The 10,896-nt window shown below is 44.1% G+C and overlaps 1 protein-coding gene across 1 annotated transcript in view; it reads right to left on the bottom strand.

The window, feature by feature from the left end:
• Positions 1 to 10,896, bottom strand: part of LOC111871873 (cell surface glycoprotein 1) — a 178,704-nt gene that overhangs the window by 68,740 nt on the left and 99,068 nt on the right. The window contains exon 8 of the mRNA XM_023865256.2: positions 10,395 to 10,437. The gene's annotated coding sequence lies outside the window, so the exon portion shown is untranslated. Of the gene's footprint in view, positions 10,438 to 10,896 lie in introns of the transcript that reaches the window.

Here is a 10,896-nt window from a genome sequence, read left to right as displayed (position 1 = left end):
TGGGATGAGGCGCCGTGTAGATATTGTGTTAACCGACGTTTCGGAGGAACTAATTAGTCTGTTAGCACCTGCTCACGCTGGTTCATCGGTCGCGGATTTTCTTTTTTCTTCTACTGTGAAGATGGAGGCGATACGTTCCTCCGAAACGTCGGTTAACACAATATCTACACGGCGCCACATTCCAGAAGACTGCTTCCTTCATAGTCACCGCCGTGAAAACCTGAAATCTTATATAACTTACAAACTGCTGGAAATACTTAAGTATTTACACTATTACTCATTAATCGTTGCGAAACTTGTGATATGAAACCCGCCATACGTGTAGGTCTCCTTCATGTGTTATATTTTCTTTGCTCTATTTTATTTCTGCCCGTCATGATATAATGAACCTGTTCTTACATGCATAGCCTTCACTGTAGTTCTACATTAGTATATCCTTTGTTAACATACAAATAGGGCAACAAGCAGTGAAAGAATAGGGTCTAGGCTTTCTAACAAAGGAGTGACTACTGATTGTTCTGCAAAAATGAGTCAGGGCATGTGAAAGGGAGAAAGAAGAGGTGTAAGGAAGCAAGGCTATCGGGAAAACACACGCGTTTTGGGACATTTCTGGTGCGCTGGGTCACTTTGTTTAATTGTACATCGAAAAGTAAAGGTTCCGGTCACGGTAGCCGAGCAGTCTAAGGCATGTACTGTCTTCGCTCGCTTGGAAACCGGGATCGTGGATTCGAATCCCACTCAGGGCATGGATGTTTGTGTGCGTTTTTCTGTGTTTGTATACAGGTAGAGGCCTTGCGACGAGCTGATCACCCGCCCAAGGAGTCCTACCGAATGTGTAAGATCTAGAAAAACCGAAGTGAACAGAGAAGTTCATGGAGGTAGGCCTAGGCACACTGGGGCTGTAGTGCAAAGGGGGGGGGGAGTAAAGGTAAGAAAAAGAAAACGTCCCTGTGCTTAACTAATTAAGCACTACGCCATGAACACGTATGCGGAGTGGATGTATAGATCGACAGGTTCTTAAACTCGGCAGTAGTTGGAAGTGACTCGAAAAGAGCAAGACTTGTGGAAAAATGTATTTCATTTCTCTCTGCAATTTGTATTCGATTGTTTACAGAGCCGTAATAGCGCAGGCGGTATAGCAACTGACTATGGGCTGGACGATCAAGGGGAAGGAGTTCGAGTCCCGGTGGGGGTAAGAATTTTCACTTCTCCATATCGTACAGACCGAATCTGGGGCCAACCCAACCTCCTATGTGATGGGTACCGGGTGCTACTTCCTCGGGGGTAAAGCGGCCTGGACGTCAAGCTGACCATCCCAAGCTAGTGCCGAGGTCAAGAAAATGTGGATCTATATATCCACTCCCCCATACGCATTCGTGGAATAATTCTTAATTAATTAAGCACAGGGACAAGTTTACCTTTACCTTTCGTGAGTACTGTCAGGATTTTATGTAGTACCGTATCACGTTTCAGAGAAAATCAAATAGACAATTTAGATTAATGCAAAAGAGTAGTACATCCTTAAACAACGCTGTGATGTTTCCTGCCAACATTTCTACATGCGGCGAGCAGAGAGAGCAGGGGAATTCTAATTATCTCTCTGCAGCAACAGGTTCCTGGTCGCCATATTGGGAGGTGGACCTCTGGCTCAGAAAACAAACAACGTCAACAATTAATGTTCCTGCGTGTGTGTATGTGTGTATGCGTGTACAGTTTTATTGTTCGCGACATGGCTATTATACCAAGGTGAACGGTCCGATAGCAATCAGTTACATAAGGATGCACTCTTAAGGCGCGTCCACATTACTCGTGCTCGTGCTCGTGTGACTCGCTATGCTCGCGAGTAATGTGGACGATATGACAAGTCACGAGACAAGCAAATTTTAAATTTTTAATTTAAATATTGTAGCCAATAAATTAAAATACGACTACAGCCTATACACACTACGAGTAAATATACGGATCCTCACGCGCCGAAGCCTGGCGAGCAACTGAAGTAGTGTGGACGAAGATTTACGAGCACAAGTAAAAGCCAGACGAGTCTCCCTGACGAGCACAAGCCTGGCGACCACGAGCACGAGTAATGTGGACGCGCCTTTAGAAGTCCGTTTTATGAATTCCCTGCTCCGCAAACTGGATTTGAGCTAATGTGATATCTCCCAAGGCTACTCTCATCTGCCTTGTATAACATGGCTCTACGTTGTCCTAGGATTTATAGTAATTTATCGGCTAGAAACTCTCAACCTTTTCAAATTGAGACTGCTTTAATGCGAATAAAAAAGGTCTCAGGACCCTCGAACCTCTAAAAGTGACCTAAATTGTGACTTAACAATTTCAAAAATGACTTCTAACGAACTGTAACGATATCAGGAACCGGGGTAGTTCAGTCGGTTTAGCTGAACGGCCGGCGTTCATTTCCCGGCAGGGGCAAGGGATATTTCTCTTCTCCATAACGGACAGACCGGCTCGGGGGCCAACCAGCCCTCTATTCAATAGATACCGGTGGCGGGGGTAAAGCAGCAGGGGCGTGAAACTGGCCACTCATTTCCAACTAGTGCAGAGGTCAAGAATAATGGATTTTAGAAACTGGGATAGCTCAGTCGGTATAGCGATGGGCCTTGGATGGCTGGGGTTAGATTCTCGACAGGAGCAAGAGATATTTCTCAATACTGACCCTGAGGTCCGCCCAGTCTCCTACTCAGTAGATACCGCGGGGCTTATTACAGACAGTTACAATTTAAAATGTAGTTACTTACTTACTCATGGAGCTGAACCCCTCTGGAGGAGCCGCCAATTCTGCAGCCACTCAAGAATTTCCCAGCATTTTATGGAACCCGAAGGTTCATTACTGTGTTCACAAGAGCCCGCCACTGGTCCCTATCCTGAGTCAGAGCAATCCAGTCCATACCATTCCATCCTATCTCTCTAAGATCCATTCTAATATTGTTCACCCACCTACGCCTTGTTCTTCCCAGTGGTCTCTTTCCTTCTGGCTTCCCCACTAATATTCCATATGCATTCCTCTTCGCCCCCATTCGTGCTACATAACCTGCCCACCTCAGCCTCCTTGACTTGATCATTCGAATTATACTTGGAAAAGAGTACACGTTATGAAGCTCCTCATTATGCAGTTTTCTTCAACCTCCTGTCACTTCATCCCTCTTCGGTCCAAATATCCTCCTCAACACCCTGTTCTCAAACACCATCGGTCTATGTTCCTCCCTTAATGTCAGAGACCAAGTCTGACACACATTCAGAACCACAGGCAAAATTATAGTTTTGTATATTCTAATTTTTGTGTTTTTGGACAGCAGACGAGAAGACAAAAGGTTCTAGACTGAATGGTAGCAAGCATTACCCGAGTTCAATCGCCTCTTAATTTCCTCCTGAATCAGGTTTTGATTTGTTGTCGTCGTTCCCAAATATCTGAACTGTGCCACATTTTCAAAACATCTGTTTCCTATCTTTATGTCATGATTTTGCTCTGCATTTTGGTGACGAGACAGTAACATATACTTAGTTTTCTCTGTGTTTACTTCTAGACCAACCTCTTTACTTGCGTCAATTAAAGTTTGTCTGTTTTTCTTTATGGTATCTCTATTATCACCCAGTAGATTCACATCATCGGCATAGACCAGCAGGTGATGTGTCCCGTTTAATTTCAGTCCCATCTGGTTTCCCTGGACCTTCCTATTTGCATATTCTAAGGCAAAGTTGAAAAGGAGTGGCGATAAAGCATCTCCTTGTTTTAGACCATTCTGGATATTAAACTTATCAGACAAAAGTTTACCTACAGGGACTTTACTATATGATTCGTGTATCATCTGGATGATCAGATATAGGAGACTGAGACGGACAGATCATGTAGCACTCTCGGCACATAAAACAACGCACAAGTCTGGTTTGACAACCTGAAAGAGAGAGAAAGAACTTGGAAGACATAGACACAGATGTGAGGATAATATTAAAGAAATAGACGGAGTTGTGGATAGGATACGTCTGGCTTAAGATAGGGACAAATGGCAGATTCATAAGACTTCGGACTCCATGAAATGCTGGGTGTTTACTAAGTAGCGGATCAACTATTCAGATCCATGGAGTCAGTGAGTTAGATAGAGGCTCCTTGGCAATACATTTCAGTTTCTTGCCCACATTAACAAATTTCTTTGCTTTCGCATGCAAGGTAAAAAGAGGTAAAGCTATCCCTGTGATAGGCCGTGAAGATCGATAGTGCTGGGAGACGTCGAGGTTCACACATTTTCTAGACAATCGGCTCACATGGCGCATAAGGCTGTCAGCCTTACGCGCCTGTCATCCTTTACCTCCCCAGGAAAATCCCAGGTACTCATTTCTGTCAGCGGGTGAGCCGACTCCAGGGCCATAGTACGGCTGGAAGGATTAGGTCAATTGGAAGAATCCAATGACCTCATCGGGAATCGAACCCGCGACTTTGCGGCTTGTATCATAGTGCCTTAACCAACTACGCTACTGCGTGTCCCGCGTATGCAAGGTAACCAACTAAGATAAACAGTTCAGGTTTTAAAATCTCCTTAATATAAACAAAAGACCTTATTCAATAAGGAACTAGTTCAACTCAAAGACGAAGCCACCAACTTATAAAGCCAGATGTAGTGATAATGTGCTGCGTGGTCATGCGGCGGTGATAGATGAGTATAGAACAATGGTCGAATGATAAATACCAATGAACTGGTATATTTAAACAGACTATTGCCAAGTTATCAGAGTTATTGTTACTACAGACCATAACGGCCTTTTTGTCATGAAGCAGGTGCATGACAATTGCTATCTAACAACCTTCAAAATGCGAAAACAATTTTCCAATGCACGTACGGTACCACCTGAAGCGCTACATAACTTCCTGATTTATATCTGTTTATTTTTTTTTATTTCGATGGCCCGAAATTACGTGAATTTCGTTACGTCTTACACTCCGACGGCTCTACGTCAGTTGCGACAGAGAGACTCCATACTTCCTGCAAGTTGTTATACTCTTCACCAAATACAGTTGGAATGATAAAGTCAAGGAGAGTGAGATGGGCAGGGAATGTAGCACGCATGGGGGAAGATAACGGTATACAGGGTTTTGATGGGCGGGAGAAGAAAAAGTGACTACTAAAACACTTCGACTTAAGTGCGAGGATAATATTAAAGTGGATGTTATAGAGATAGGATGGGGTGACATGGACTGAACTGATGTGGCTCTTGTGACCACGGTTATGAACCTTCGGTTTCCATAAAATGTTGGGAAATTCTTGAATAGCTGTACGACTGCCGACTTCTCAAGAAGTGCTCAGCTCCATGGAGTCAGTTAAATGTAAGCTATATTAGATTATTAACAAAAATGTTGAAAAATTTCGATCGTATTTTATCCATAGACCCTGAAGATGCCAAGAATGGTCTACGCTGTTTGAAACATCTCTGAGGATACCCCGCACCTTGTGGAAGGAAAGTTGTGGGCTCACAGACGATGCCGGTAGAGCGATTTTAGTTCCAACGTAAGTAGAAAATGGATTCTAGTATTTTTGTAACAATGACGTAACGACTATGAGACTAATGATGACGTAATCTGAAGGATGGTTTAGACGCAGGTAAATATTCAAGGATTTCTGAGGATGCGGTAAAAAGAAAGGGTAAAGATGACCCTGTGCTTAATTAATTAAGTACTACGCCATGAAGACGTATGGAGGAGTGGACGTATAGACACGTTTTTTTGACCTCGGCACTAGTTGGAGGAGAGTGGCCACTTTCACGCTCCGGCTGCTATAACCCCAGGGAAAGACTTACCGGTACCCATTGGATAGGAGGCTGGGTGGGCCCCAGAGCCGGTATGGACGACGTGGAGAAGTGAAAATTCTTTCCCCCCCATCGGGACTCGAACTCCGACCCCTTGGTCATACAGCTTGTAGCCATTCGCTATACAGACTGCGCTGTCCTGGCTATTCTAAGGATGCGGTCATGGCCTACTTCAACACTTGTCTACTTTGGACATATAGCTTCCCTTTTGCTTGAGTCACAGGGCTTATTCATGGTTCGGAAGTCTGTGGTCCAGAATTAGGTGTCCTATGTAGAATCTAGAGGCCTAAGATTGGTTATCAAGGCGACAGAGATTTATACTTTGTTTTTCTGTGTTGTAATACCGTGTAGTCTTGTAGTTGGGTACCATCATTTCGGAAGAACAAAATGTCTCTACCTGTAGGTATTTAAATCCTGANGAATTTGGTGGAATTAAGATTGGCAGGGGAAACCGAAGTACTCGGGGAAAACCCGCCCCAGCGCCACTTCGTCCACCACAAATCCCACTTGACCAGACCCCGGGATCGAACTCGGGCCGCCGCGGTGGTAAGCCAGCGACTAACCGCTTGAGCTGTGGCGCGGCCTTATGTGTTTACTTAGTGTGGGGCTTTCAGAATTATGCCACGAGCACTTCTTCAACATCCTCTGAAATTCATTCACAATCATTCACAATCATTCTCCCACTCGATGTTAAATAACGTTTACAGTGAGAAATTTTAGTGATATTAAACACAAAACCTTGCTTCACAGAAATACATCTCTCCATTCGCCTCGAGATACTGAGGACAATCACGAAAAGCAGAAATTCCGGTAGCCAGCATTCTCTGTGCCTGCGATTAAGTGAAAGAAACGTAATGGGACTATCATTACGGTACGTTTTAAAAGGGAAAACTTGCTAAAATCGAAACCCAAAGCCATAAAAATGTCCAGAAATTCGTTCCAAAATTCTTGGGACAATATCTACTTAATCATTAGGCTTATACGTACTGAAGAACTAAACCACCGAAATAAAGGTTAACTCAGAACGTTCCCGTCAACAATTCCCACGTCAGTGCCTTTCTTGCCATGACAGACGCCGAACCGACAACCAATTCAGTCAGTTCACACTTAGCATCTCTGCAGTTGCTGCTTCAACAGCTGCCGTGATCCCCTGGCTTATTTCATCTAAATTGGCCGGCTGCCCAGTAAGGTCATACAAGGCATTTTTTACATAACCCCATAAGAAAAAGCTGTGAAGAGTCAAATCGGGTTACCTCGGAGACTAAAAGATCGGGCCTCACATCCCCGCTCAAAACACAACTTGTCGCTGAGTGTATCTCGCGAAAAGTTGATGTAATGAGCCTTTGTTCCGTCTTTTTGAAAATGTTCAACTTTTCTTAATACAAGTCCGGAAATGTGAAGTACTTCGACACAAACACAGGCGAAATGAAAGAAGTTAAAACTGAACATTTTCTGAAACGTGAAACACTGCTTCATTTTAGTAACATTATTCGTTATGCAGCCAGTGGAAGGTTTCCTGGCCCTTGGACGAAGGAAGGAGGCCTCGACGGTTGGCCCCTCAAAATGTCAGGTTTGATGACAGCTTTTTCTTGTGAGGTTACGTCAAACGTATCCATGAACGGGTGAACTGGGTGGCCAATTTAGATGAGCTCAAAAGATGAATTTCGGCTGCTATTGAGATAGTAACTCAGATGTGCCCAGGCGGGAGTTCACCCAAATTATCTGTTACTTCGACTAACCAGTTCAATTCAGAACTAGCCTAAAGTGTCTGTTTATTCCGACCATTTCAAATGGAACTCATATTAAACGGAAAATTGTCTTCCTTGGTAAATGTAAAGGTAAAGTTGTCCCTGTGTTTAACTAATTAAGCACTACGCCATGAAGGTGTATGGAGAGTGGATGTATAGACCCACATTTTCTTGACCTCGGCACTAATTGGAGGTGAGTGGACTGCTTCACGCACCGGCCGCTTTACCCCCGGGGAAAGAGCTCCCGGTACCAATTGGATAGGAGGTTGGGTGGACCCCAGAGCCGGTCTGGACGACATGGAGAAGAGAAAATTCTTTACCCTACTTGGACTCGAACTCCGACCCCTCGATCGTCCAACCCGTAGCCAGTCGTTATACCGACAGCGTTATCCCAACTCATGGTAAAAAAAACCCCGTAAATCAACCCTAACAAAAGAAAGTATTTTATACATCTATTCTTTTTTTTATTTAAAGAAGTTGTCTGTAATTGTTGACTTACTGTGTGTTAGGATAATAAGTGAATTATAAATCGGAAGGAATGTGGAAGGAAACGACAGTGATTTAATTTGATTTACTCTCCTGGCATTTACCTGGAGGGACTGGGAAACAGGATAAAGAACCTCAACACAAAGATCGGTCTCGACCCCAGATTAGAAGCCGTACCTCCGGCACAAGAAGCACGGGAGGTAGTGCGATCGAACGAAACATTCGATTAAGGATATAAAATGGGAAAAAAGAGATGCAAAATGAAAATGCAATTAAAAATAATATGCATGAATACTATTATTTTATGTTTATACACTTTTCTCCTCTTTTGTGCCTTTCGGAACTTCTTTTAGGAGGCGCACATTTGTCACAAACGGGAAGTCATTATGCTCAGTCGTGGGTAAATATGTGGAGAATACTTGCGCTAGGCTGAGTGACATGCCCGCACCGGATCAACGGCGCCATGTGTGTTCTGTGATAATGGCGGCAGCTGATACAATTACCCATGCACCTGGCTTCCCTGAACACAGCGTCTGACATTATTTTAGTACCGAGCATATTTATTTTGTGAGTCTAATGACGTTGCTGATGGATGGCTTCTACAGATCCCACATTCAGACACCCAGACAAACGGGGTATGACAATGCGATGACAGGCCTCTTTACCGCAGATACTTCTCCGGGAAGGGGTAACAGCGACTCAGATTTGTTGTAGTTTTCCTCAGACATACCACGAGAAAATCTGCCTTATAACAGGCCACTACCGATTTCTTCTAGGTTTAGAATTAAGCATTCTAATTCAGCGGAGCAGATTCCGCTATGTATGATCAACTGGTTAAGAAGATCCCTGTTTTCTATGGAAACAGAAGGTCAGTTTTGGAGCATGCGGTAGCGTAGTTGGGGCTCACTCATCCTCTTGACAGAAATGAGTACCAGGAATATTCTTGGGGGCAAAGGGTGGCCGGTGCGTAAGGCTGACAACCTCACCGCCACCTGTGAGCCGATTGTCTAGAAAATGTGGGAGCCTCGGCGTCTCACAGGCCTAGGGGCCTCCACGGCCTGTTATCGGGTTAGCTTTACCTTTACCGACGGTCAGTTACTGTGTCCACAACAGCCTACCAATAGACGCAATCCTTAGCTCGGTGACTGAGGACCACTTCCTCAAACAATCATTTTTGTGGTTAATTTTAATAGCAACCTGCCACCTACACACAGGCATCCAAATATTCATCTATCTTGATCATCAGAGTGTGCATCCTGTTGCGTGTCATAAACGTATATGGTTAAGTTAGCCGTCACCACAACAATGATTTTGTAATCAATCATTGTTTTACAAATCAATTGACGGGGACCGAGACACGTAGCAAGAAATAAATATTGGAGCTCTAAAATACTGATAAAGGTAAAAAAACAGGTAAAGTTATCCCTGTAACAGGTCGGAAAGGCCCACAGGGTTGTAAGACGTCGAGGCTCCCACATTTTCTCTAGACAATCGGAGGGCGGTAAGGTTGTTAGCCTTACTTGCCGGCAGCTTTTTACCCCCAAGGAATATTCCTGTTAGAGGCTGAGTTGACCCAAGGGTCATTATGCTGCTGGAAGGATTAGGTCAATTGAAAAATCCACCTCATCAGGAGTCGAACCCGCGACTTTCCTGCTTGTAGTCTAGTGTCCCAACCAACTACAATACCGCATGACGCCGTAAAATACTGATTGACTATGCAATCATTTATAAATCCAACTTACATTCAGGCTTCCCTAATAAAATATTGCGCGCATTTCTCATATCTACGAGTATTTAGGTGCTCTGGTAAGGACGGTAAAGAAAACTGCATAATGAGGAGTTTCATAACTTGTACTCTTCTCCAAGTATAATTATAATGCTCATGGCAACGGGGATGAGGTGGGCAGGGCATGTAGCACGAACTGAGGAGCCCAGGAATGCATATAGGATATTAGTGGAAAAGACAGAAGGAAAGAGACCACAGGGAAGACCAAGGCGTAGGTGGGTGGACAGTATTAGAATGGATCTTGGAGAGATAGGATGTGATGGTAGGTATTGGATAGATCTGGCTGAGGATAGGGACCAGTGGAGGGCTCTTGTGAACACGATAAAATGCTGGGAAATTCATAAGTAGCTGCAGAACTGGCGGCTCCTCAAAAAAGGCTCGGCTCCATGAGTAAGTAAGTAAGGCAAAGACCGTAATAAAGCTGAGTACAAAAGAAACACAGTGACAACTCTATTCCATATCCTAGACACTATATTCTCATTCATTCTTCAGTGGCTCTACATCCCTTTGTTGGGCCCTGGCCTCTTCTTCAGTGTCGTAATCTTGTTTACACAGACGGTAGGACTCCTTGGGCGAGTGATCAGCCCCTCGAATGGCCGCTACCTGCACACAGGACAACATAAACAGAATAAACGCACACACAAATATCCATAACTTGAATGGGATTCGAACCCACGATCCCAATGTTAGAGCGAGAGAGGACAGTTTATGCATTAGACCGCGTGGCCACCGTGATCGGCAAACACCATATTAATTTTTTAAATTCATGATGACGTAAACTGCTTAATTGAACAAATAGTTCTGTCATCTGTCGTTGACGAAAGTCAACTGACGTTTCGGAGGAACAAGTCCCATCTATCTTCAAGGTCGAAAATTAAGCGAAAGAAGAAATTATGCTTGATGCTGGTTTCTCGCTTGGCTAATTTCTCGACCATGAAAGTGAAAGCGACATGTCCTCCGAAGCGGACTACACGGCGTTACATCTCAAAAGACAGAACTCTTCATTACCACTGCTCTGAGAGCCTCAGATCCTATATAGCGCTATATCCCAGAAGAGAGAAC

The sequence above is a fragment of the Cryptotermes secundus genome, unplaced genomic scaffold, assembly GCF_002891405.2.
Source record: "Cryptotermes secundus unplaced genomic scaffold, Csec_1.0 scaffold1350, whole genome shotgun sequence".
NCBI lineage: Eukaryota > Metazoa > Arthropoda > Insecta > Blattodea > Kalotermitidae > Cryptotermes > Cryptotermes secundus.
The sequence above is the reverse complement of the archived record's forward strand: the minus strand, read 5'-3'. Positions and strand labels throughout refer to the sequence as shown.